The 27,974-nt window shown below is 41.8% G+C and overlaps 1 long non-coding RNA gene across 1 annotated transcript in view; it reads right to left on the reverse strand.

Moving 5' to 3' along the window:
- Positions 1–25,287, reverse strand: part of LOC119696097 — a 48,471-nt gene extending 23,184 nt beyond the window's left edge. Inside the window, exons 1-2 of the long non-coding RNA XR_005255489.1 lie at positions 25,151–25,287; positions 10,220–10,276 (exon numbers count right to left, since the gene is read on the reverse strand). This is a non-coding gene — a long non-coding RNA (uncharacterized LOC119696097). The remainder of the gene's footprint in view (positions 1–10,219; positions 10,277–25,150) is intronic.
- Positions 25,288–27,974: the final 2,687 nt, after the last annotated feature.

Consider the following 27,974-nt stretch of genomic DNA (forward strand, 5'->3'; position numbering starts at 1 on the left):
GCAGAAATGATTGATCCACTGCTAGGGAAATGTTGGTGGAAAAAGAAAAAAAAAGCCAAGCATACATGAACAAAGTGCTCAGGGAATTGGCTTTATTTGTATTCAAATCCATACTTTACTATAATTCTGGAGACTGTCACCTATCAAGAAAAGTGGGATAGTTCCTTTCCTTGGTAAAAATAATACCAGAAGATTAAATTACCTTCTTCTTCCTACTTATTTGAAAAAAATGATCACTTTTCCTATAACACATTTTGGACATGAATAACATTTCTACCCAGTTATGCCTATCAATAACCTTTCACGTATTTAGGATGGACCATCATGTCCTTCTAAATTTCATTCTAAATTATGATCTTCCAAGCAGAAGTTCTTGTGTGTTCTGGTGTATTTTGATATCAACATGTGGGATAAGGAGGTATTACCTGAAACCAACAAATACAGCTTTTCTGAATTTACTTATCAAGCTCTTTGCTCGCCTAACATCTTTCTGTGCCCTTAGATTGTGCGTCTTGGACTGTTTTAGGCTACTCACTTGGCTGTTTGCATTATGGCTCAGTCCTCCTGGGAGTTCTGAAACAAAGAGAAATAGAATTGGAGACAGTAGGAGTAGCTGCCTCTGCTGGCTGAACTTTGATGTCAGATAAGGGCAATTCCAAGAGAAAGAATAAAGTACTGGTGGGATTCTGCAAAGGTCCAAGCCCATAGACCAGACAACCACGAGTCCTCAAACCAGGAGGACTTTCTTCACTTGTTCTGGCTGAGACCATAGTATCCCAGCACTGGAGAAGGTAGATTCTCTGGAAATGCAGAGAATGTAAATGCTTAGACAATAATGTATTTTGGGACATAGTTGTTTTATCTGGAATTTTGAACACACATGCTATATCTAATGCCTTTGACATCTTTATTTGATCCTAATCTGGTGTAGTTGTATCCTTTCCTGGCATCGAAACTGTTTACCACCCCAAAGAACAAGATAGATTGTTGTATGAAGTCAAAAGGATAACTTGGGGTTTCTCTTCATTCACAATCTTAGGACTTTTCCTTTGTCCTTTCTACGTGCTTTAGTCTCCATGTACAACTATTCCTTTTAAAGTGCAGTTTTTACTTTACAGGATTTTCTAATATGGATGGTAAAATGTAGTTTCTACAACAAAATTTAAGTCCATAATAGAAGGGTTAGGTTTTATACATCCAGAAAACCAAAGCCTGAATCCCTAATGATTCATCCACTGTTGTATACACTTCCAAATTAGAAGTGGAAACATGAAATATAGGGAGTAATTAGGTGATGACTAATAGAGACTAATTATTTTGCTGCTGCAAGATGAGAAGACATTTTTAATATCATCTTCAGATTGACTTTACACACTTACACCTTGTCAGCTGAAGTTGAAAATCAGTAGAGAGGTCTACTTGAGGTACTGAGGTGCTTATTTTTAAGGGAATTTGAGGTGAGCAGAGAAATAACCATTAATAAATCAAATTCAAAGAATATCTTCAAATACTAAGGTTAAGATAACAGAAAGTTCTATTTGTGAACTTGCAGATAACCAAAAACAACAGTGTAGAGTGGAGTTAACCACTTTTATTCACCTTAAAAGGCTTAAAATGAGGTCCTAGCAATCATTACTTAAATGTCAGTGGTACTTACTAATTTGATTAAAACTTATATGAGAAGTGATTTCATAAATATGAGCACATTTTTCTGTGGCTGACATTTTCACAAGGGGGCCTGGACCAGGCAATGGTTTGGGGGGATGTAATTTCTTTCCTATTGTATAAAGGAGTAAAATTTGCAGGACTAATTGAGACTTTGATGGAGGAGCAAGCCCTGGTGCTTTCAGCAGAGCATGGGAGTTGCATTTGAACTGCTATACATTCTGCTTCTAAAGGCATGCTATTGTCACACTTCAAACAGGTGGAGAGAGCTCATGCAGCACACAAACCTTGGGATTTGCATTGCTGTTTCCTCTAACTTTTCAAATGAACAAGGTTTACTTCTCGGCAGGGTCAGATCAGTGAAACCTCAACATCACTTTGCAGTACCTGGCCAAGAAGTAAGGCAGTTTTAAGGAGGTACTACCCATAGGACATGCAAAATAGAAGTTATAGGAGGTCAGGCACACCACCAGCAGCACCTTCTGAATGTTCACTGCAGAAGGTGCAGCCATGGAAAGAGTTAGGGAAAGTTCAGGAAAATTCCACAAAAATTACTTTTCTGAGGATAAGAAGTGAAGCAACAGAAAGGACAAAAAGGACTTTCAAGTAATGAGGACTGTAAAAAATACATAGGAAATACAGGCTCAGTGACAGAACAAACTGGTCACCTCACTCATGTGTCGTATTTCTACTATTTTCACTTCACATGCTAGCTAAGATAATCACTTTGCACCTAGAATGGAATATGCTATCTGAAGACCAGTTTGAGCCTTTAATCCATGAGGTCTTGGCTTTCTCCCAAAGCAGAATGAAACATTAACTAAAGAAACTTTGAAATCTTTGATGAAATTGAGTAATTTTCTAGCCAACCTTGCTGTCCCTAATCCCTGTGACAGGAGCAGGCAAAATGCTTATGAATGCTAAAACAGATTGTGTCTAGGTGATCAGAGAACGAGGAAAGCTTAATGAATAGCTTGTCTGAGCCAAGTGTAAAACAAGGAAGAGAATTGATGAAAAGTCACCTGCATGTGCTCCTCTCCTCTTGCCTTTGATGTCTGGATGACAAGTTGCTGTATTTGAGGTGCCCGCCACAACAGGCGGTTTTTGAAAGGCTTCAGCAGAAGACATATGGCCCATAGTTATCCCATAGTGAAAAGCACAACAGGTAAGATAGCCTGGTGTTTTTGGGACTCTACCGCATTGAGGATATTTGTGTGGAATGGACAGCTGGGAGAAACACTGTAAACAGACCCAGGAGACACACAGAGCCACTGAGCATGAGAGGATGACATCAGGAAGCTGAAACCTATGTGGATTTGAAATTGGTGAAAGAGGTGAGGGGTAATATGAAAGGTTTATGCAGGTATTTCAGCAGTAAAATATCTAGAGAAAGCACAGGCCCATTGCTGAACATGGTAAGGAACCGGGAGAGAATAAACACAGAAGAAGGCAAGGTGCTAATGGTCTTTTCCACTTGGTCTTTGTTGAAAATAAAATGCCTTCAGCAATCCGTGGAAACAGTGGGAGATCCCAGAGCAAGGAAGATGCACCCTTGTTGGAGTGTCAGGTTAGGGAGCTCTTACAGACACTGGAAGTATACAAATAATGAAGTCTCATGGGATGCTCTCAAAACTGCTGATCTAGCTGCTCAATGTAACTGCAAGGCTTTTTTGCTTATCTTGGAAAGACCATGACGATGAGAGTCATTCATGTGGGATGAGAGAAAGCAAACATCACTTCTCAGGAAAGACAGGAAAAAAAAATCTGGGGAAATACAGGACCATTGGACTCACCTAAATCACTATGAAAACGATGGAGCAGATAATCCTGGAAACTATTTCCAGTTGCATGAAAGACCAGAAAATGATTATGTGTAGTCAAACGTGGATTTACAAAGAGGAGTTCTTTTCTAAGTAACCTGACAGCCTTCTAAAATTAGGCTAGTTTGGTGTACGAAGGGAAAACAGTGGATCCTGTTTACCTTGACTTTAGTAAGGCCTTTGACACTTCTGTGACAGCCTCATAGAGAAGCTGAGAAAGCACAGGCTGAGAAAGTTGACTGTGAAATGGATAAAAAGCTGGCTGAATTTTCAGCTTCAAATTGGTGGCCTCAGCAAGACAAAATGGAACCAAGGGCCAGTCATGAGTGGGGGGTCCTCAGCAGATATTACTTAACTAATACGGTTTAAAATGCTCATTAGTGACATGTGAAACTGGGGAGTGTGGACCCTCCACAAGCTGGCACATGGTGAAAAACTGGGAGGAGTGGCTGATACACACCACATGGTTGTGCTGACATTCAGTGGGTCTCAGCTGGAGTAGATTGGAGAAACTGCCAGAGGGCAACATCATGAAATGGGAATATGCAAAGTCCTGCGCCTGGTGAGGAAAACCCTGTGCACCAACACAGACTCGAGGACAGCCATCTGGAAAGTAACTGGCAGAAAAAGATTTGGGTATCCTGGTGAATAAGGAGCTGAATATGATCCAGCAATGAGCCTTTGTGGCAAAGACAGCCAACATTAGACTGCATTAGAAAGAGCCTTGCCAACACTACTGGAGGACTGTGTCCAGTCCAGTGCAAGAGACATGAGGACATACTGGAGTGTGTCCAGTAAAGGCTGTGATGATGACTCTGATAGGAACACCTGATACAGAAGAAGAGGCTGAGAGAGCAAGGACTGGTCAGATGGGGGAAGAGAAACCTCAGGGAAATTTATCAAGGCATATAAATAATTGAAAAAATGTAGTAAAGAGGAAAGAGCCAGGTTCTTATCACTGGTATCCAGTGAAAGGATTAGAGGCAATGGACAGAAACTGAAATAGAAGACATTCCAATCGAATATAGGAAAAAACTATTTTTACTCTAAGGCTAATCAAGCATTGGAAGAGGTTGCCCCAGAAGGTTGTGGAGTCCTTGCCTGCAGGTGTTAAAACTTGACACAGTTCTGAATTCACTCTGCTTTGAACAGAAGGGTTGCACTAGATGACCTCCAAAGGCACCTTCAGCCATTCTATGACTTCATAAAGTGAGCTGAAAGCTGAACAAATAACCCTTCACTGATTCTTCTTCCCATTAAAACTATGCAGCAGCTTTACATCTCCCACTGTTTTAAGAAAGAGATGAAAATAATATTTCTTGAAACAGATGCAAGTGATCTTGATCCTGTGGGGAGGGGAGGGTGGGGTGCATAGGGAGGCATCAGGAACTTTTCATTTTGTTAGTTTAGCCTTTTTGCTGTCTACTTTAAATTCAATGGCTAGAACCCTTTCAAAGAACAGATCGTCTTTTTTTTTTTCTAAAATAGAAAGGGATTTTAAATATTTCAGGTTCTATAATCTGCTGATATACATGATGGAAGTACTTTGATTCTATTATCAAGGTAGATGCAAATAAGAGAACTCAGTAGATTATTTCAGTTTTAAAAGGATCGTTAATTAGGTGCTTTGGAGCAAGGGAGCACTTTCAAAGCAGATAGTTAGGAGCACTTTCAAAGCAGATGGTTAGGACTTCTCACTACAACCCCTTGCTTAGAGGCATGGACCAGTTTCAGCTTTAGGAGTGTCAGAACTTATGAAAACCATGGGAACTATCATTTCAGAGGTAGAATGAAGTCTAGATGTATTGCCTATGTAGTTTCTAAACTGTAGTTTCTAAAAGTCCTTTTTGGAAAATAAGCCTTGCTGCACATAACAAAGTCATACTTGATGAATACCAATACAAGAAAATCTAGAGGATTTTTTGTTTCATTAACTAGTTTCCCACTGCTTAGTATTCAGTATATGGTTTATATTAAGTCAGTTGATGAATATCAGAATAATTCCAGAACTTTAAAAAACTAAGAAGACACACATGGCAACCAAACTTTGTAAAATTAAAAAGGGTTAAAAGTATGAGCTGTTATTTTAAAATCTGCCTACTCCCACTCCAGCAATGTAGATCTACTGTCAAAAGATAAGGATTAAAATGTAAGATGTCTAAAAAATACATAATTAGAAGAAATAATGGACACACATATTCCTTTAACCTCACCCAGACTCAGAATCCCACTTTGGGACCTGCGTTGATAAATACAATCAACACATACTTAATGTAGCAATTCTTTCTAACCCTTTTTGCTGACTAGCTCTACCTAACTATATTCAAAGTGCAAACTGTTTCCCTTGATACATGCAGAAATTTCCAATATTTCATCAGGCTGGAGTTGATTGGCTTCCCCTGAGGCTAGCTGCAGTTTTATACTGCTATATTATTTTAGAGAAACAGGAGAATAGGTCCAGTTGAAATGACTACTGACAGAAAAGACAGGAATTTAAATTTTGATACTGTTCATCTTCCAAGCAGTGACATTTTAGAGGTAAAGATCTCTGCAGAGAATATCTTCAGTATGGTATAATAATTAACAGAAACATATAGTTACATAAACCCTCCTTTTTTATGAGAGATTGAAAGTGTTCCCTCATAATGCAGTCTTTGGAAGAAATAGAATATCTGTACAATTTGCATTTAACAGTTCACCAAGACATGGAAAGAGAGGCTTCAAAGGTGAAAAATGCTTGCAAAATATTGTGTTAAAAGTGGGAGAAGAAATCAGGTGGATCACACTCACTAGGATATTTGCAGGAAAGAAAAAAGTGCAATCCAAATACAGACATTCCCTGCTTTGTTAGGACTGACTTGCCATTATGGAACCATCTTGAAGACTGCATCTTTCTCTGAGGTCTGTGAGGTCTGTTTTTGGGGGGTCAGGATGCTCTCCCGGGTGATATTCTCCCTCATTCTACCTGAGGCCATCAAGCAGAAGAAGAGGACTGGTGAGAGGCTTGTGTGAGCAATCTCTTAGAACTGAAATGGTCATCCTGACTACATGAATGTCCCATCCCTCAGAGAGCAGGGTGAGGAACTGATACAAACTGCCAGGGGGAAGAATGCAGAACAATTGAATATTGTCAGAGCTTTGCTTTTGAAGACAGAAAGAAATGGAGAGGGCAAAGGTTGCCGATGCGTCAGATGTCCAGCTTGTACTCCTACCAGGCTTCATGTTGTGCATTCAAACCCTTAAATAAAAACATAAAATAGAGTAAGCCACCACCTTTTCTTCTTGCTGCTGCACAACCAGCTGGTGACATACTTAGTTTCCTTCTCCCAAATATGTCCCAAAGTCACACAGATTCCAGATTTAGATTCCAGATTTTTCCAGATTCACACAGATTGTTTTCATCGCATTCTTGCTTGCAAGTATTCCTGTAACAGCAGATCAGCACATCTGACTCTTAAAAAGAATCCACTTGAAAAGGTATTTTCCCATCATGCTTCTGAAGTTACCACTAGCAATCCATCATCATTACAGCATCATGGAAGTGGCTCTGTTTTCTGTTCTGCATTTTCCTCTTCCACTGCAGAGCAGGAGGATGTGGCCACCTCTGTGGCTTTGGGATTTTGTGCTTCTTCAATTTATGGCTGCCCTGGAGCTGCCCAGCATGGCAGGGTCATCCAGACCTTGCACAGCAGTGGCTGATGCAATCTTTCAAAATGAAGGGTTTGAAATAGCTGCATATGAGGCAAAAGCACACTTCAAAAAGCCCCCATATAAGGCAGAAGTGCTGGATTAGTTTTATGAAGGGAGTAACACTGTCTTCCCAAGAAGGACCTATGCCCCAAGACACTGGGTGCTCAGGCACAAATAATTCTAGTGCTGTATGAGCACGGGTTCACAGCTTTCTTGACACTGCACACTACAGACACAGCTTGTCATCCCCTCCTCAGTAGGAAGCTGCCTGTAACACCCTGGCCTCTCCAGCCCTGGCAGCATTCTCCACCACTGAAGTCAATGAAATTGCAGCCTTTCATCACCTCTGGGGGGACCATCAGGTATACGAGTCAGCTGACAATGTGGCACATTTCACACACATCCCTTGCACTGCTCAGCGCTGCTGATCCAAAGTGAATTGGCAGCGTCTGTCAACCATAACACTGCAAACAGAGAGACAGATGCAATTTGCAAATAGTACAGAAAGGTTTTACAAGTGCCTGCATTTTACACATATCTATCCTGCTTTTTCTGGAATCTGTCAGGAAAGTAGGATATGGTGTATAAGAATACCCTGTATCCTATAGCAGAAAGACTTCAATTTAAATGTTTTTTAAAAGTTACCTCTTTCTGAACACTGTCAATAATAACAAATAATAAAGATTTCCAAAGTACATGTATCTATTTTCCAAGGGGTAAAAAAAAAGGTTGCTGCAAAATATTTTTTGCAACTACTGAAAATTCCAGACTAAATTGTTTGGCAGGAGGTTTGGCCATCAATGCACTCAAAGAAACGGGCTCTGCAATTATCACTCATCAACCACCACCTACCAGTTGGGAACTACTTGGAAAGGGTTTAACATGAATATAAATGAGGAGGGAGGGATATGTGGGAATGAGATTGTGTGGCATATTTAGGGGATTTTTTTTGACTTCTTTCCAGACATATTTCAGTTTACATAAATATTTTAGGATTGGATCAGATGGGATTTGCCACACAATAGTATTAGGAACGCCTTTGCAAAAACTGTGATATGTTTTAAATTAGTCTCTGAGGAGGGGGAGGGCAAATGATGCTTTCTCAATTTATACATTCAAGCACCATTTAATTATTACAGACCAGGATGATGGGCTTCCCCACCAGTTTCTCCTCTTTTTCTTGGTCCCCTCTCCCTCTCTGTGATTTCATTAGAAAGTGAACTGCATTTTTTAGATGACTGACACTAGCTAACACTCCTTGCAGAAAGAAAGATGCTTGCTGAAGAACAGGGCTAGGCAGTGCACATGGGATGTCATGTCACAAGCGGCCTCTTGCTGACCTCCTGATTTGGCCTCAGTGGGTTAAATCTGCCTTTTGGTGCCTGGGTGTGCTTGCCTCACCTGCCAAGTGTCCCTAGAAGGGCAGGAGAACCCACCCTCAGCTCAGGCTGCTTCCCAGAGGAGCAGACTGGAGGCTCTCCCAGGCAGTGCCTGGTGGAGCAGAGGCCAGGGAGACTGCCTGGCAATGAGAAGGCTTTTCTGCATTTTCAAGTACCTAAATTTCCAAGTGGGCAAGAAGGTATTTGAGGAAAAGCACATGGGGAGCTAGTTACTTGGAGCAGAGCACTGCAAGGGTGAGACCTGCAAAGATACAGTCTTGAAAAAGCAAACTATCCATTTAAATCTTACTTTCTCTTACATGATTCTGGACCAGCTCTTTGGGAATCAGTAGATACATTCTGGATTTAGACAGGAGTGAGGGCAATAATCTGACCATGGTTCTTTAAAAAGTTTTTCTGAGAGTTGCTCAGGTCAGATTTCCTCCAGCTCTATAGTGCCAGGATAAAACAGATTTTCAGATACCTCCTGTTGAATATGAAACACTTTTATTTAAAGCGTCTTTTAAATAAAAGCATTTTTCCTAAATAAAAGAGAGGTAAAATGCAAGAGCCTGTTGTTGAGTAAAGCAGGAAAGGGCTTCACAGTGAGATTTGATTGTTTACATTCAATGAAAGGAAAAGTCTGATTTAGAGTGCTCAGATTTAATCTCAGTGCAGATTAAAATGGTTCTATTGTGTTCTGCTGGGCTGTTTAGAAAGGTGAATTGAGGCTTTCGTAGGACTGTACCATTGCAGTATACACATGAGATTTACATGAAGTCACGTCAGACAGTCACACAAAAGTGCCAAACTCAGGTTTTCTGGCTTCAGCTGTGCTAACATGGTCTTTCACATCTTGAATTTCTACCTGGTGTTGTTAATAACCTCAAAGCTCATTTCCTGAGCTTCCTGTTTCTCCTGATTGCTTGCAAAAGTTGGTAGTACTGCACTAAGGCTGTAGTTACACTCTGGGGGGAATCTGCTGCAGGTTATTGCGAGCAAACTCGATATGCCTCCTCTGCAGAGCAATTAGGCAGCACTCCCAGCCTCCAGCAGAAATAGACTTCTCAGTGAGAGCGGAGGTGCCTCTCCCTTAAGTTCAACCAGAAACACATGCTGAGCTAGTGCAACAGATTTAGCTCAAAACCAGAAGGATTCAGGATCTGACTGCTAATGAAACTGCTTAGTTACTACTCTTCCCCTGCATTTTGTGCATATATATGACAAAGGGGGAGGCCTTAGAGCATGAGAGGGAGAGAGCTGTATCATTTAGCAACAAGTAAACCCAGCAGACTCTTGGGGGAGAGGCAATTTGTTAACAAACACTGCTAGATATCAGATCTCTGTTTACAGAGAATTGTCCACACTGTGAAGTTTGTTAGGGGAAGGACACATTAACCCAGGGCAGTACATTGTGATTCCTTGCACTGTTAGAAACAATATCTGCTTTCTGAGATTCAAAGTGACAAGCTAGGAGTTTTTAAGTTCTGCCCCAGGTTCAGATGGCACTCTGCCTCTCAGAGCAAGAAGTTTAGGTTTCTTTCAACTTTAACAAAGAGTTTATCTCTTCACATTGTGAGGATACCAGCATCCAGAACCCTGGGAGAATTGAAATATTACAAAAATGCTTTAGAGATGAAAGCAAAATAAAGGGGTGTGCCTCACCTGTGTGTAAATTCATAGATTAGAGGCAGTCAGATACTATGGCAGAGGGGACAACCCCTGTGGAGAAAGACAGACAGACAAAATGTTAAGAAGTGATCTTTCACACTTGCGATCAGCCAGCCCTCCAGTGAACAGAAGCTGTTTAACATACTGTGAAAAGATGATTGTATACACTCAAGGCTTGGATTTTCTCAGACAAGGCAGGTAACCTCTCTATGGCTGCATCCCCCTTGGCTGTCTCTGATGCCAGACAAGTAAACCTTCTATGATGCCGACAGCCAAAGTTCAGTTTATTTTACACCAGCGGGTGCAGATCAGAGCAGGACTCTTCTTTGAACATGTTTTGGGTCGTAAGCCTTTTTAATGGCTAGAATTCCTTATGTAGGTATGTATGCATTTATTTCTTTGTTTGTTTTTATCATGGAACACAGCACTGTGAATTCTTTCAGTGCCATTATGGTTTTGTCTAGAGCACAGAGACAAAACCAGCTGCTTCAGAAAGGACTAGGGCTGTCCTTGGAGCCTCAGACACAATGCTTCTTAGTGACCAATAAATCTTTTCTCAATGGTGGAAAAGAGAAAAGAAACTGCTGTCTTTTTCCTGACCTTTCAGGTATGTTTTTTTCCCCTCCAAATAACCTTTAAAAGATGGAACAAGGACAGGAAACAGTGCAATTCAAAATTATCAGAGTTTATGCTTTTGGAAATGCATTTGGCAGTTGATAGAGCAGTGAGTGGCAGAGTTACAGGGAATGCCAAGCCCAAAGTGAACCTGAGTGTTAAAATCTGAGGAAAAAAAATCTGAAAAACACACCAACAGTCTGAACCATTATTAGCTGTATGGGGAAATTCTGCACCTGCAACTACAGGGAGAGCTAATTTAAGCATCTGAAACTTGCAATTCTAGTCAGCATTCATCTAGTACTCTGGGAGCATTTGTTGTTTATTTTGTTTAAGCTCAGCTGTGATTTCCAGGAAGGTGCATGGGTCAGGTCTGCACAGCACCCCTGGTGTCCCTTGCCTTTGCATCCCATCAGAAGAGGTCACATCAAGAAGACCTCACCAAGACAACTGAAGCACCAAATTGTCCAGGCCTGATTGCATCCAACAGAGGGGCAAATGCAGGACCAAGAGGATTTCTCCTGACTGCTGCCAGTGGCTTGGGTGAGCAATAAAATCATTGAACTGGGGAGGGAGGAGCCTCACAGCTGCTGGGCTGACTCAGTCCATAATGAGCATTCCCTGCTCTTTTTATAATCTTTTCTGATCTTCAGCCCAGCATCAAGAAGTTCCTCACACATGTTTTACCTCAGCTGTAGATTTCTGCCCTGTTTTGGTTCCCTTTTCATGTGTGCTGTGAATACATCTCTCAGGCAGTTTCACACTAAGTGAAATTTGAGAGAAAATATATATTAAATTTAATTATTTGTCAAAGACTTTAAGATGCACGCTGTTTGAAACCCATCACATGTTCATTAGTGGGGAGGCTCCTACAGATGAAATCGGCAGCTGATGCTCCAAGTGACCCAAGATGCAGTGGTAAAGTGTGATCTCAGCCAACAAAACTAGAAGGAAGGCAGAAGTTCTTTTAGTTAGTCCTAGATTGAAAATTTAATTCCTTTTGCTTAGCAGGACTGATTTTCACAACATCTCTGTGGCATCTATGAATCTTTGGTTGTCCCTGACATCTCCAGCTGTGTCAATGTGGGAACTTCCTGGGGAAATTCCCTTCTTGTGCTTATGCTTTGTACAGTCCTAGGTTGTGAAAAACAGCCATGCAAAAATAAAACCATGAAAATTTTTCCCTTTCATGGAAATTTAATTTTTTAATACTCTCTTCTTTTTTCTTTAATCTTGCCTTCCTTATTTTATTTTGTTCTAAATGGCAAAATATAGATATATTTACTCACATGTTTTGGTATATTTGCTGCTGCTAGCCACATTCCTCCCTTCCCATTGAGAGATAACACCCACTTCCATGCTCTTCCTGCATCTGGAAAGCCCCACAGATGTTTGCTTTGAAAAATCACACTCTGTTCCAGCAGCAAAATGCCTGTAGCTACTTTGACAGTAATATATTAAAATAACCTGGGAAGGCAAACACACATTGAGAGTAGTGCAGAAGCAGGGAAATTAACCTCTGCAGTGATGTAAATGTTTTCATTATGATGAAGCAGATTCTGAGGCCAATTTACCTGAACACTGTTGTGCTTTTTAATACTCAAAAATAACATTTTTCAGTTCACTGTGACTAAAAAAGAAGTGACAAAAAGCAAATGAAAGTACTCCAGGTTGCTCAAAGTTGCACTTAAAATCTCAGAAAACCCAGCCAGAGCCCTGGTTTCTGAGTATTCAAAGTCAAGCTAAAGGTGTCAAAATGCAAGTATAGAAATCAAAGAGTGGGCAAGGGAAACTATACAGCAGTTGTTGGGCCTGTGTAGTCATGAAGAAAAACTACTTGATACAGGTCTGAACCAGAAGCCCCTTTCAGATCTCCCGCCGTTCCTTTCACCCTTGAGGGCCTTCATCCCCTTCCTTCCCAGGGCTGTGTTGGGTTGAGGCTAGAGCGGATCTTCCTTCCTGGATTGGTTTTGGTGTGATCAAGAAAGCAGCAATCTCAGAAGAGCAGGACAAACCACAGGGGTTCTTGGGTTGAACCCTCACAAGGATTTCCCTGAGGTTTCAGTACCATTGAAACTGAACTTAAGCCTTGAAATTCTTCTGCGTTCAGAGTCATGAGGCAGATGTAAGATCCTGACAGACAACAGTCAACTGGAAACAGAAAATGGCTCAAAATGCTTGATTAAAATATGCATCACAGAAATGCTGCAAATAAAAACTCTGATCATTGGATTGCTTAATCAGACAGTCCAGAGAGGCTCATTTTGCTTTGGAGATAAACACAAGGTGGCATGGGATCTGATCAGTTCAGACATATCTGCACGTAATGAAAAGTGGTGACAGACACCAAAGCTGTGTTATTCTTCATTCTTATACTCTTCTTCATTTTTATACTCTGTTCAATTTTTTACCTAATTTGTAAAATGGTCGTAATATTTATCTCAACGTTATGATTTTGAGAGTATAGCTGAAGCCCTTTCAGTTGTTGGGCAAGAAGATTGGGTAACAAGAAAAAATGCTTTGCACATCTAAACTCCAACAGGCTATGCAAGTAAACAGCAAAACCAGGAGGAATTTGCTTGGCTTAGAACCTCTGCTTCACAGTGAAAGATAGTGAGCACAGAAGTATTTGTCCACAATTCCTATTAATATGCAATGTACAGAACTAATTGTAGGAATGCAAAGACCTCTTCTTTTGATGAGTCATGTCTGAGTATTTTTACCTGGGGTTAAAAAATCATACCTGGGGTATGATTGCTGTTACAAAACCCAGTCATAATAAAACTTCAGTACTGCCAAGTACCACCTGGGAAACAGACACTCAACAGAGGTACACAAAGAAAGCAGATTTATTTATTCTGTGTGTCCTTTCATCCTTTTCTTTATTAAAAATGAAGCATTTCTGTTAACAAAAGAGCAAGACAATCCTACAACTTACAATATAATGGAATCAGCTTACTTTAAAATAAAGCATGTGACACTGCACAAAAAACCATAGGGTTTATTTGTCTCAGTGATACCTCAGCCATGTACAGAGTTCCAGAAGTTTAAGTACTGAGGCATTATTAATCTTCTGTAGTATCCTGACACTCACTTGGGCTATTATACTTTACAAATAAATATAAAATATAAAAATACACCATAATTTCACTGTTGACATGTCTGCTTTGAAATCAGTCCCTGCTCTGGAAAACAATTTAAAATAAAGAGGGAGAGGGGAAGAAATTTTTTATCTTCCATTTTGATCATGAAAGTGAGTTAAATTAAGCTTCTAATCCAGAGCTCAGGGTCTCAATGACAGCCCTTCCCAGCAACTTGTTGAAGACCATCCAAGGAAATCCCACATGTGCTGTGGGGAAAAAAGCTTGAAAGGAAAGGAGGAGAAAGACACATTTGGCTTGCTATGTATTCTGCAAACTCCAGAACATCTCACATTCACAAAAACTAGGAGTAAGTTTTATACTACTCTAAGGTTGAAAAAAGCTGTCAGAGTTCAAGTCAAGGCTTGCATGTAAAAACTCTCTTTTCCCTTAATGTTGCAGCCTCTCCCATTATCAGATGAACAAACAGATTATGATGTTTGAGGCAGGATTCACACAAAATGTTTTTAGATTTAACGGCTTCTTTTCTGGTCATGTCTGTTCATGAATTTCAAGTATATACATTCAAGTACATACAAGTGTAACATCACAGGCAGACACAAGCACAAGATGTGATGCAGCCTTTCTCACGTGGAAGGACCCTGGGCTATAAAAGTGCAGCAAAGTTTGTTGTCTTTATTTTTCTTTCTCTGCAAGAAGATACCCTTTATTTTCAGGATAATTGACTCTACTTTGTAGATCATCAAAACTGTGTTGCAGAAGATTAGCAAATCACATAACCTGATTCAACCTGAATCCAATGCTCAAGGACAGAATTACCCTGAAGTGAGAAATAGGAAAAAAAATCTAAGCCTTTAATATCAGACAGATGAGACTTTATAACCGTCTTATGAAAACCAGTCATGTCAAAAAATTGTTTCTTGTTTAGCTCCCATAATGTTATTAAATGGTGAGGTTCTAGATTAGAGAATATCTATAAAGAAACTGCTATTAAAGCAGCTGGCAAGTTTTCCATTATGCTCTGAGTGCACAGCCTTCTTTCACTGTGTGATATACTTTGCATCTCTAAGTAACATACAGCAGTTTGTTTAAGGAGTAGCTATATCTCTAGGACAGTATTGACCAAGATATAAATAAATTTCACAAAATTCACCTAGGAGGCATCAGTTCAAAACTAGAATTGAGAAATTACACTTTAGAACAGTAAGAAAATTAGATTTAAAGATGTTCATATCAACCCTGGGAGAGTTAAATTCTTTAGTCCTCAGCTGGTAGAATTCTTATTTCTCCTATACTTCCATCTCAGGTTTAAAGATTGAGAGCTACTGTAAAGTCTTACAGACATTGCTATAACAGTAGGTGTAATAAATTAGAATCTTGTTGAAAACCACACAGTCAAGACCAACTAGTAGTCTCTCAATTATACTGAAGGGGTATAGTAATAAATTGATTGGCTTGTAAAAAAAGAGGTAATTTTAAATTGAATTAATAGATGTAAGGACTTAAAAACCAAATACCATAGTGATGAGCTGGTCTGATCTTTGCAAAGCACTAAGTAAAGATTTTAGTGAGATCTGTTCTCAGTCACATTTGTACACTTAAGTGAAATAGTGAATCTATTCAGAATGCAGTAGTCAGCATCTCAATGTATTTTATAAAACCTACTAGCAATTAGACTTTAAAAAATCCTCCAAGTTGCTGCTGTTCTGGTCCTTCCATCACAATAAGGAAAAGGCATACAAAGTACCAGAATAAAGAAAAGTGATGCTGGGGAAAATGAAAAATTTAGTTCAAGTGAAGAACCAAACAATATATTTGTTTACACAGCAGAAGTTGTCTCAACGCAATATCCCAACGTGAAAAGCTCCAAGGATTCAAAAACATTAAAAGCACTCTCCTGGCTAGTGACAATACTCTCAATTATAGATCATAAATTTAATAAGTAAATGCATTACTATTGCAAGGATTCATATTTTCAGTTAAAAGAGAATGAGAAGACACTTGGAATAGAAGTGTAAATGTTGCTGGATAATTTTTCTCTATTTATTGTATCTTTGAAAAATATTGTGCATTTTTCTCTGTTTGTTGTACCTTCATCAGATTTCTCTTCCAGGTCTGGATCAAAGACATAGCTGGACTACAAGGAAATAATTTGTACATCCCAAAGGGGAGAAATAAATCTGACACAGATTTTTAATTTGAGGATCTAATTGGGAAATATGATGCAGAAATTTATAAATGGAAAATACTTAAGATGCATATGAACAGCTTTACAAATTAATCTCTGCAGCCGTGATGCTCTCAGGTTTGGATCATGAGATTAAATCTCTCTGGAATTTGCAGTCTAAAATGATTATTGGTTTATTTATCCCTTATTTAGTCACACTGCTTTTTGCCACTTGATATAGAGTCATAGAGAAATCTTTTCAATGAAGGTAGTGGAGCTAATTTTGATCTAAACCTTGCATTGTGAACTGGTATTTTTCATGGCATAAACCCCCAGAACTGACTATAACAGTTATTTTCAACTGGAAGCCCATCTGCTAGCTACATGGAGGTGTGTGTAAGAAATGGCATAGGAAGGGCAGATTCACCTAATTGTGTGACCATCTACATGACATTTGTAATGGGGTTCAGATCTATATTGCAATAAACTTGAGGTTTCCCACCCTGGGGAAGTGATGGTGTTTCATCGCTGTAGAAACACCAGAGTAGCAAAACTAAAACTAATTTCGCTGTAGCGGAAAGTCAATAAATAAATAAATGTGTAGAGGTGGAAATGTGTTTTAATCATTTTGTGCTTTCTCAGAAACTTCTGACTTGATGTAATATCACTTTTAGAAGTCAGCACCACATACTCAAAATTAGTGTGTTGTTGATGTGCTTTAGCCTTAATTACACTGGAGAAAAGTGAACTAATGATTGCTTTACTTCAGAGGCTCCACACCCAAAAGACTCTCAGGCTCCACAATCATCATAAATACTTGTAATTAGGAACGTTTTCTGTAACTTTTGTTTACACAAGCTTACTACTTCTGTGTCACAGCCTGCCCCACTTCCATTGAAATCAATGGAAATTTTGCCGTTCCCTCTAATGAAAGTAGCCCCTAGCACCCTGTTACACTTGATGATGATGGATCACTACTCCTTCCTTGCAAGAACAATGGTGTAGCAACCATGCCAACAAATATGCATGTCCTCAGCTGTAAGCACCCGAATAGTCTCACTGGTTCCAGTGGAATGGCATAAATTCTTGAAGTTAAATGCTCTTTCTGTTTGTTTTAATCTAGCTGACCGCTGGAATCCTCCTCTGTTAACACAACACAACTTTCATTAGGACACATACAAACTTGGTATAATCTAGATGCTATCAGCCAGCATATGGTTGATCTGGTTTAATATTACAGGTCCTGCAATTGATTATGCAAAAAATAAAAATCCAAACATAATAAATTTGTAGGACAATGCAGCTTATGTTTTTGGGCTTTACAATAGAAAGGGAAGGCTAGTGGGGTTTAAATTGCATGCCATTCTGGATGGAAGTGCAATGTATTGGATCGTCCCACCAAATATAGGAAACATATGTTATTCAACATAGTGACTCACACAATGAGTGATGTAGACTAAAGGGTATATTCTCTAAAGGGTATATTCTACCCTGCAAACAGACATAATTCTCAGTAACTAATACTCTCATAAATACCAAAGGGCCTTATCTAGCTGAAAGTGTGTGCAGCCTTGTGAGCTTTTCAGACTGCACAGGGCAACAGATGTTAGCTCCTCATCACCAGGCTACTCCTTCTTGTCCTAGAAAAACAGGGTTCACTGACAAGGAGTTGTAGAGCCCGAGGTAGAGCTTTCCTCGTAAGATGTGACATGAGGCCTGATGCCACTGGTTCCTGTACTCCAACTCCACAATTCTCCTTGAGTTGTGACCATAACTAGAATCTTAACTATAAAGACAGATTGAAAATGATCTGTTTGCTGAAGTCTGCTCTGCTTGGTGTGGAGAGCTTTGAGCTCCTTGCCATATTTAAAGAGGAATAATGTATTTGTCATTGTCATTGCAGGTGGTGCTGAATAATAAGGACAGACATTCTGAGGCTACATTCACCTCTTCAGACTTTGTTGGTGCTATGCTTTTGACTAAAGCTTCTCAGTGAGGAAAGCAGAATTATAAATACCTACTAAGGAGCACCTGCAAATTTCTGCAAATTACTGATGGAGCTACCTGGAATTTGGCTGAGTGCTTGGGAGTGGGACAACTTTTGGCACACCTCATAAGGCAGGCAATGAAAGGGACTATTTTCCCTTTTGAAACATGGAATAACTATTGCCCTAGTTCTGGGCTAGTAGAATACTAAAAGTTAGCGTGCACCCTCAGCTGACAGACAAGAATGAAGAAAATGTTCAAGTGTAGAGCTTTGTACTCTCCCTGAGTTACAGAACACACTGACGTACTTTTCTTCTGGGCCAAAAATGCTCAGAAATTTTAGTGCTCCTGTAAAACACAGTGGAGTTGATGTGATCTGATTTCAGCCACATTTTCCAGCAAAGCAAGGCGTATGTGTTCAAAGCATCCCTAAAAGCACACTTGCCTGGAGCTGCCTTCCAGTCCTATCTCAGTAACCTTTGAACCAATCTTGACAAAACAGTGAATGTATCCAGAAAGTTCTGAAGATACTGTGAAATTATGTCTTTGGGTAGAGAGGGAAAAAGAGGCTTATTACTGCCTCAACTGCAAGCTTTTATGAGACATCTGAGGTCTCATAAAAGGTCCATGAGAGATATATTCTCATCCATACTGCTGAAAGAGGTCCATGGAGGAGCTTAGCCTGTGGATAGCCACTGGTCTGCAGAGCCCATTTCTTTGCTCACCCCTCAGCTTTGCTTTACAAAACCACAGCTAGCTTTATACAATACAACACTCAGCCTTAACTTGGGAAATAATTTGGTCAGGGGCTGTTCCCAGGAAGCACCATGAATAAGTTCTTCTCATTAGACTTAGTTCCTCATTCCTTCAACAAAGACATTGAACTGTCACAGTCCACATGCTCTACCCAAGGTCATGCAATGCATATGCTAAGTTTTATACTATAAACCCACTGTTAGTATGAATTGCAGAAAAGTCTGCAGTCTTTATTTTCAAGCATGTTTAGAAAACCCTACAACACACTAAAAATAACAATTGTTCCTTAGGGACCCCATCCAGAAGTAGACGGTGGTATAGCAAATATATATTTGCTTTACCTGTCCTTAGGACCAGGAATCAATTACCAGCTCCTTTTATTCAGCAATATAGAACTGTACCCCTAAACCTAGCCCTTGCTTTATCAGTTTTGGTTTTACAGAAGACTTTCATTATACACCAACAATGTCACTCTACTTGCAATGAAACCTCTTGCCAATCTTGGACTCTCAGCACTACTATCAGCAGCTGTCCATTTTCAAGGTTTATTGTCTGTGGAAAGAGCTAGAAGATGACAAAGGCCAAAATTAAGTCAATGCTGCAGGAGCTCTGAACTCAAGAAGATGTGCCAGGACCTGCTGAGTGCCTTTCAGCTCAACCCCTCATTCAGAGTTAGCATCAAGTATTCCCAGGAGTCCCTGCTTTGCACACAGTACAAGTAATTTGATCAAATAAATGCAATGTTGGGCAATAATTGGACAGTTAACTTAAACCCTTTCCTGCCCATGGTCTCCCCAGTGTAGAGTATGTTGAGAGGCATCTTGAGCCTGTGAGCTGCTGCTTTTTGGGAGCCTCAACTGGTGATGCATCTGGTAGGGATAACTGGCCAGCTCTCGTTCTGGGTGTTCAGGGGAGCAACAATGCTTGGGAAGGTGGATTCTGATGTTTATTTTAAATTCCCAAGGAGTTAAAGCTCCTTTCCAGCATTAGCCAGAATGTTGACTATAAATCCACAATTTTCAGTAATTGGACCTCATTAATAAATTCCTCAAGTGTTCCCAAAGGGAGGAGAGGTAAAACAAGAGCCACAGGGATCAGAGAAACAGGGAACTGTGAGGATTCCTGAGTGCATTGTTAATTCCACTTAATCAGCTCAGAGAGACTCTGTATTCAGAAGAAAATAACCATGACTCACAAAATACTCCTGCCAGCGGGGAATAGGATTCTCTCCATTTATAGTAATATTTTCCCCAATTTTTTGTTCTTTCTTCCACTCCATTTTTAAGTAAAGAAAAAGACCATCCCTCAGGCACGCTGAACACCTGCTGTGTCCTTGGGCCTCAGGGTAGACTGAAAGAGCTGTGCTCACAGGGAAAATCCAGCGTGGGTCCCTCAGAGCTTCTGGGAGACCTGTTCTGCAATCCCAATGTGCCAGAGGGCTTTTCCATCAGATCTAGACTGAACAGACTGTGAAGCAGAGGCATAATAAGGCAGATATAAGATTTATTGCTGTTTGAAGAGGACTCAGATAGTAGCAAACTTCGAGGCAGAGCAAGCCCCATTCTCCACTCTGCACTGCTTCCCACAGAAGGTAGACAAGTCAAACAAAGACAAGACAAATTACAGGGATAATAATTCAGGTCATGAGAAAAGCAGGGATTATAAAGGATGAGAAGGTAGGAGGGTTTGCCAGGAGAATGGAGCTTTCTGAAGGTGGCACGAAGGAACACCTGAAGAGGCAGGTTCTCCAACACTGTATGGAGAGCTTCAAGTGCTGGATTTTGAAAACAAGAAAAGCAGAATGAGAGTCAAGAAAGGAAATGGAAAGCTTTTGAGAAAAAAACATAGGGAAGACGAAATATTTGGTTAGAGAAAATTTGCACTGGATTTGCAAGATGCCTATAAATTTTGGAGCATAAGACTGTGCAAGCAGATGAAAAGCACGAGAGTTTGTGGAGCCATCAGAACCACTGCTCAGGCTGCTCAGAAATCTTGTCTGTGCACTCCTCCTTTCCCTTTTTCCTCACAACAGAACGTGAAGGTACTGCGTACTGCTGTGCCCTCTGTGGCCTGAAGGGATACCTGAATATCACAGAATCATTTAGGTTGGAAAAGGACTCTGAGATCACAGGGTACAACTTTTGACTGATCACCACCTTGTCAATTAGGCCCTAGCACCTAGTTCGACATCCAGTCATTTGCTGAACACCTCTAGGGATAACCACTCCAACACCTCCCTGGGAAGCTCATTCCAATGTTTGACAATCTTTTCCATGAAGAAATTCCCCCTGATGTACAACCTGGCACTCCCTTGGCACAGCTTGAGGCTTTGTACTCTTGTTCTGTCACTTTCACTTGTTACTTGGAAGAAGAGACTGACCCCAACGTGGCTACATCCTCCTTTCAGGCAGTTGTAGAGAGTGATAAGGTCTCTCCTGAGCCTCCTTTTCTCCAGGATAAACACCCCCAGCTCCCTCAGCTGCTCCTCACAGGACCTGTGCTCCAGACCCTGCCCCAGCTCCATTGCCCTTCTCTGCACTCTCTCCAGCTCCTCAGTGTCTTTCCTGCAGTGAGGGCCCAGAGCTGGACACAGCACTCGAGGTGTGGCCTCACCAGTGCCCAGCACAGGGGGACAATCCCTGCCCTGCTCCTGCTGGCCACACCATTGCTGATCCAGGCCAGGATGCCATTGCCCTTCTTGGCCACCTGGGCACACCCTGGCTCATGTTCAGCCACTGTCACCAGCACCCCCAGGTTCTTTTCCGCTAGGCAGCTTTCCAGCCACTCTGCCTCAGCCTGCAGCACTTGGGGGTGTTGTGATCTAATGGCAGGGCCTAGCATTTGGTTTTCAACCTCACTCCATTGCCTTCAGCCCATCATTCCAGTCTGTCCAGATCCCTCTGCAGAGCCCTCCTGCCCTCTAGCAGATCAATACCACACCTAACTTGGTGATAGACTCAAACTTACAGAGGCTGCACCCAATGCCTTCATCCAGGTCATTAATAAAGAGATAGAACAGTACTGGGCCCAATACTGAGCCCCGGGGAACACCAGCTGCCAAATGGATTTGGCAGCACTCACCACCATTCTCTGTGCTCAACCATTCAGACAGTTTTTACCCAACAAAGGGTATACCTGTCCAAGCCATGCCCTGTCACGTTTTCCTGGTGAATGCCACTGGATACAGTATTAAAGGCTTTGGTGTAGTCCAGTAGGCTATATATCCACTGCCTTTCCTTCATCCACTAGGAGCATCACCTGGTATTAAAGGAGATCAAGTTGGTCAGGTAGAACCTACCTTTCCTAAACCTGTACTGCCTGAGTCTGATCCCTTGGTAGTCCTGTGTGTGCTGTGTGATCACATTTAAGATGATGTGTTCCACTATCTGCCCAAGCAGTGAAGTCAGTGAAGTCAGGCTGACAGGCCTGTTCCAGGGATACTCCTTCTGGTCCCTTGTGGGTGGGTGTCACACTGGCCACCTTCCAGCTGTCTTTGTATATTTATATAAACTGGCTGCCTGTGCATTGCCCAATACCTGGGCATGTTTACCTAATTAAGGATTACATACAGAAGTGGATGCATGTCTGCAAGGGAAACTCCATGGTCCCCTTAGCACGTCTGTGTGTGATTCATCCAGTAAATACCTTCCAAGAAATCAACAGAGCACCTTGCAAGGGAAAAACCCATCTCTTTTGCAGCTGGCATGACTAAGGAAAATGTGTGCTGGACAACAGGTCTTTTATTTAAACATACCACTTGAGGTTTTCCAGCATAAAAATCTTCCTTGAAACATGTGGTTTGGATGTCCTGGCAAAGTAGCAGTAGGGGAAATATAATAAATGAAAATGGCTTCAATAACTGACCCTTATTTCTTTCTCTTTCCCATTTCAGACTTTCTCCCTAATTGGGAGAAATATATCTCCTATATTTGGGAATCCTCTGGTATCAGTATCTATTTACTTTATTTTTTTTATTAGTGTCCTTGAATGTAATGTAAGAATAAGCATTTCAGTTTTCACAGCCTTGTGGCTTTTCATGGGCGCTTAGTTGCAGCCACTGTGTTTACAAAACTGAACTGCACCACAGTGTTTGTTAATTTGATGATCCTTGGATTATCCATATTTTTGGCTGCAAAATTACCATTTAAATGTAGGGTTTGCGATGTTTTCATGGGTCTCAAGGGGAGTTTCTAGATCAAAGTTTTAGAGTCAAACAGGACCAGCCAGCTTTATGGCTCACAGAATTACCAAGTTGTTTTACTATGCATGTCCCCTCCTGAACCCACACCAGGCTCCTGCACTCAAGCAGGGGAAGTGCAAGCAGGCTGAAATCCTTACCCTTGTGCAGGTCTCTCTGTATTGAGATCAGAAGAGCCATGACTGGTTGGAGTCAAAGTCCATCTTCCTCATCTTAATCATTAGAGGAAGAATCTTGGAGGAAGGATGTTAGGCATACAGACCTAAATCTTAAAAACACTGGAATTATATGATGAATTACAGTAACACAAATTTCAAGTCTGGATAAGCAGGAAATCTGACAGTAAGATAGGCAGCATCTCCAGATAGTGGGGAACCAAGGAATGGCAGCACTGGCATAGGGAGGAAGGCATGCTGTCCTGCAGTGAAGGCACAGTAGATGGACTGGATATGGCTGGGAAAACTTGTCTGGAGATGCAGAAGAAGAGTATTTGGCTGAGTGTACAGCTTAGCTGAAGAAAACAAAGGACTATTTCTCTGCAGTTGCCATGTATACACGTATAAGAAAAAGCAAGAAAGCATACTGTGGTCTCTAGAGAGTTAACATCTTACAGAGGAGTTAAGGTAAAAATTATGGAATGGATATATATTGCAAGATGTGTTAGGGGAAGAACTAAAGAGAGGGAGAGAGCTGTGTCTTATTGTATGAGAGATACTGTGACCAGCAAGAATGGGGTTCTAATGGGGTTTTGTTTATAACCCTATGTATGACTTATTCAGTTCTGTCAGCAGCAGTGCCCTATAAATATGTTTTGTTTCAGTCCTATAAAGCACAAGGCAAAACTGGAATATTTCCACAGAATTTCAGCAGGTCCTTTACCTACAGCTAGACACAATGCCACCAGCAGAAAATCATGCCACCTGCACAACCAGGGAGTAATGACAAATTCTTAAATGCATATTAAGGAGAAAATTGCTTTTTTAAATGCTATGGAATTTGCTGGCAGAGAGCTGCATTAATGCAATGCCAAGATTATGCACTTTAGAGTATTCACCTCAGCAAAACCTTAAACTTCTGGAAACCAGGACACATGCTAAGCATATAAGTTCTGTTCCCTTTGAGCAACACCCCAGTTTGCCCATTGTACATATTCTGCCTTAGCACCCTTGCTGAGCTTGTGGCCCATGACCATGGGAAGCAAAGAGAGAAGAGCTGCTTCTCAGTGAGTGGTACCCTCACCTGATTCCATCCTCATGGGACCAGCTGACCCAACTTCCCTGAAACAACATCAAACCTACCACATTTTATAATCCATCTTTCCTAATGGAAACAAACCAAAATCCTGTCCAAAACAATACTGTGTGTTACATGTCTTTAGCTGGCGAATTTCTGATAAATCCCATCTTGCTCCTGGTTGTCCCCTGGCAAGAAGACCTTTGTAGATCACTATGCCATAAAATGATGTCATTATACTTTAATCTTTTCCATCTGATCACACTTACGTTAGCAGCCTAGAGGAAGATTTGATTCCTTCACTTACATCTGCATAGCTACTCTGCAAATGTAGCTGCTGTTCAGAGCCCCCTCCACACATATCAACAAGCACTGCAAGCTTTTTGTGTCCTCCCTTCTCTGTTTCTAAATAAAGATTTTAGACATCTGAGAACAGAGAAACAAAAGACAGACAAGCTTTAGACTATGAACCAAATACTAGGTATACCTGTGCCAGAAGTAGAAAAGGGATAGAGAAGGATGAAGGGTGTATCTCCTGCACCTTGACTCATATGAATAGTCCCCCTGTTGTGGGGTGAAGTCAATATTGGAGTTAAGGCATATCCACATGAAGTAGAGGTTCAGCAGATTTTGAGGACTAAGTGTCTAGACTTGAACTGATTGTCAGGTAGTACATGGTCTAGATGGACTGTGTAAAGGCATGGTGGGTAACAGAAAATGCCTGATGTTATTCCCTGTGTGTGAATGGAATCCCTGAGTGTGAAAAGCCTTGCACAAGTACCTATGACCAGACCTGAATTAATTGCATCAAATGGGAGGAAAAAATGGGGAACACAAAAAATGAAGCTGAATGAAAGTATGCAGTTTACCTTGAGAAAGGGTGATTAAAGGAGTCCTGCTCTGCACAAGCTCCAACAAGTCCATGAGCTATTCCTGCTGTGTGAGACTTGTTTCCTTGCTGTGTGAGCACTATTCCCTGGGCAGCACAGCTGCAGGCTGTTTGCCATCTGGGCCTCTTCCTTAACAGAAGAGGTTATTTAAGTAAGGGGCAGGAGGGAAAGGCAGGAAAAAACATGATTTCCTTCATTCTAAGCAAATTTGATAGCCTGGGCTGAGCCTGCCTTGAGATTAGAACACAACCTTCCAGCTCTACTGTTGTATCCTTACAGGGAGCGTGCAGCCCTCTGCACATGCACAGCCTGGTCAGTGAGCAGAGAGACAGTGGTGCCATGGAGCAGCCTGAGAGCACTGTTAGCTGACTGACTCTTCCATCCTGTCCTCTACTGTGAATGCATTAGTAATGGTGATCACAGAGCTCAGGAACTTGCAGCTTGCCTTGCACATGGAGGCACCAGCTGAGGCTTTACTGGAATGTCACTGCTGGTACTAGACATCCTCCCATCCTAGCAGGAGGGAGAGGTGGGGAGGATATGCACTTCCAGACCACGCTTTCCACCACATTATACTTACAGCCAAATTTTCCCTTGGGATTACAAACTACAGCCCCATGTTTTTCAGGGCTCCAGCACCCAGCCTCCAGTGTTCCCTCTTGTCCGCTCCACTGCCGAGCTTCCCACCTGCAGTGTGCAATGTCATCCCACATGGAAGGGAGACTGTCTGTCTCTCTTGTTCACTGTGCCTGCAAGGAAGGAGGGTCTGATAGTGAGTGTCATGTGGGGTGCTGACATCCTGTCCAGCTGCTGGGCATGTGTCTCCCAGCCTTGGGAGACACAATAGGATAAGAGAAACTGTGAACAGCAGTCAGTAAAAGACATAGAGAGTAGAGGCCTCACTTCAGTGAACCACACCTGAACCTTTAATATGATGGAAAAAAACATGTCTCTCATATGGATCTGGAGAGGACAGTGTGAATTTTTCTGCAACCCAGGAAGCCACGAAAAATAAAATAAAAAAAAAAAAAAAGAGAGGGCAACAAGGCTGGTTCAAGAGCCTGGGACACAAGCCCTGTGAAGAATGGCTGAGGGAGCTGGGGCTGTTTAGCCTGGAAAAAAGGAGGCTCAGGGGAGGCTGTCACACTCTACAACTACCTGAAAGGAATCTGTAGCCAAGTGGATGTCAGTCTCTTCTCTTAGGCAACCAGTGATAGGATGAGAGGACAGTGTTAAGATGCACCAGGGGAAGTTTAGGTTAGACATTAGGAAAAAATTCTTCAGAAAAAGAGTTGTTGGGCTGTCATGGTTTGGCGCTGGCACAATGCCAGTGCCCTCATGAAGACATATTCTCCCTGGTATCTGCTGTGAGATGCAATCAGAGATAGAGCAAAGCAGGCCTCCACTTGTGAACAAAGAAGGAAAAAAACTTTATTATCTTACAACTATAATAAAATGAACACACAGAGCAAAAATGGAAACCTTTCAAAAACATTTCTCCTCCCCCCACTCAATTTCCGCAGCATAAAACAAAACCTTAGATCTTTACCAGTCCATCACCCTTCAAATAATCAACTCAGTCCATCTCCACCCTTCCGACAATCACCTCTCATTTCATCAAGGAGAGAGGAGTCCCTCTTGCGCCACAGGCTTCCCCTGGAAACAGCTGAATTCAGTTGTGTTTCCACGTCACTCAGCACCACCTTCGTGACTTCTTCCTTCCATGTCCAGTGCTCTCACCACTGCACATGGACCAGAGCTGCTTTTAGGGTTCCCTTTTCAAGGATGCTTCGCCCAGTTCCAGGAGAAAACGACAGTCTCTCACCTTTTCGGGACACTAGTCCCCCCCAAATTTCACCCCCTAGGGCCGAGGGGTCTCGAGAGCACCATCACCTCATCACCTGTCGTCTCCGCTCACATCACTCCTTTGGCACCAAGCCATCGCCTCCCCCTAAAATGCAGTCTCTGTATTACAGGAAAGGTTCTGTCCATGGCCATACAAGAAAAGTTCAGCCAAAAGCCAGTCCATCATCTCCTCCCACCTAGAATTCTTCTCAACTTCTCTCGGTCCTTCTTCACTTGCACAGCTTGCATCATACTTGCGCATTTCCTCCTACTTTATCCCTGTCTCTCTTCTCCTTCAACTCCCGGAGGATCAGCATTTGCAAGGTTTCCATCATCCCATAGAAGGGTTAAAATCACAGTCTCTACTCGTCCACAACTCCCATGCTGGCCCTGCCAGGCACTCTTCTCACCACCCCCCCTTCTCCTTCTCGGCCAGGCCAGTGCTATCAAATTTCAAGGTAGCACTGGCACCTCTCTCTCTCTCTCTCCCTCCTGAGAAAGGGGGGCTGCCCGATGCCTCTCAGAGTTCTTCCACCCTTCCATAATCTGTGGGGAACTCACTCTTGTCCTGCAGGGGCCAGGGGCCTTCACCTCCCTTCTCTGCCCAAGGCTCTGGCCTACCTCCCTCTGGCCTCGTGGCTTCTCCTCCCCCGCCCAGCCCGCAGCTGGGCAGGGGAGGTCTGACCTCTCCATCCACTGGAACCAAGAGAGAGTTCCCCTGGGAGTTCTTTGCTTTTACCCCTGTGTTCTCAGAGGTGTATCCATATCCTCAATGGCCAAACCAGGTGCCAATATTCACATCTGAGCACCTATTGGTTTGACCACCACCTCCCAAAAACTCACTTCCTCTCAAACCACGACATGGGCACTGGAATCATCTTCCTAGGGAGGTGGCAGAATCATGGTTCCTAGAGGTGTTTAAAAAATGGCTGGACGTGGGACACAGTGCCAATTGTTC

This window comes from Motacilla alba, chromosome Z (assembly GCF_015832195.1).
Source record: "Motacilla alba alba isolate MOTALB_02 chromosome Z, Motacilla_alba_V1.0_pri, whole genome shotgun sequence".
Taxonomy (NCBI): domain Eukaryota; kingdom Metazoa; phylum Chordata; class Aves; order Passeriformes; family Motacillidae; genus Motacilla; species Motacilla alba.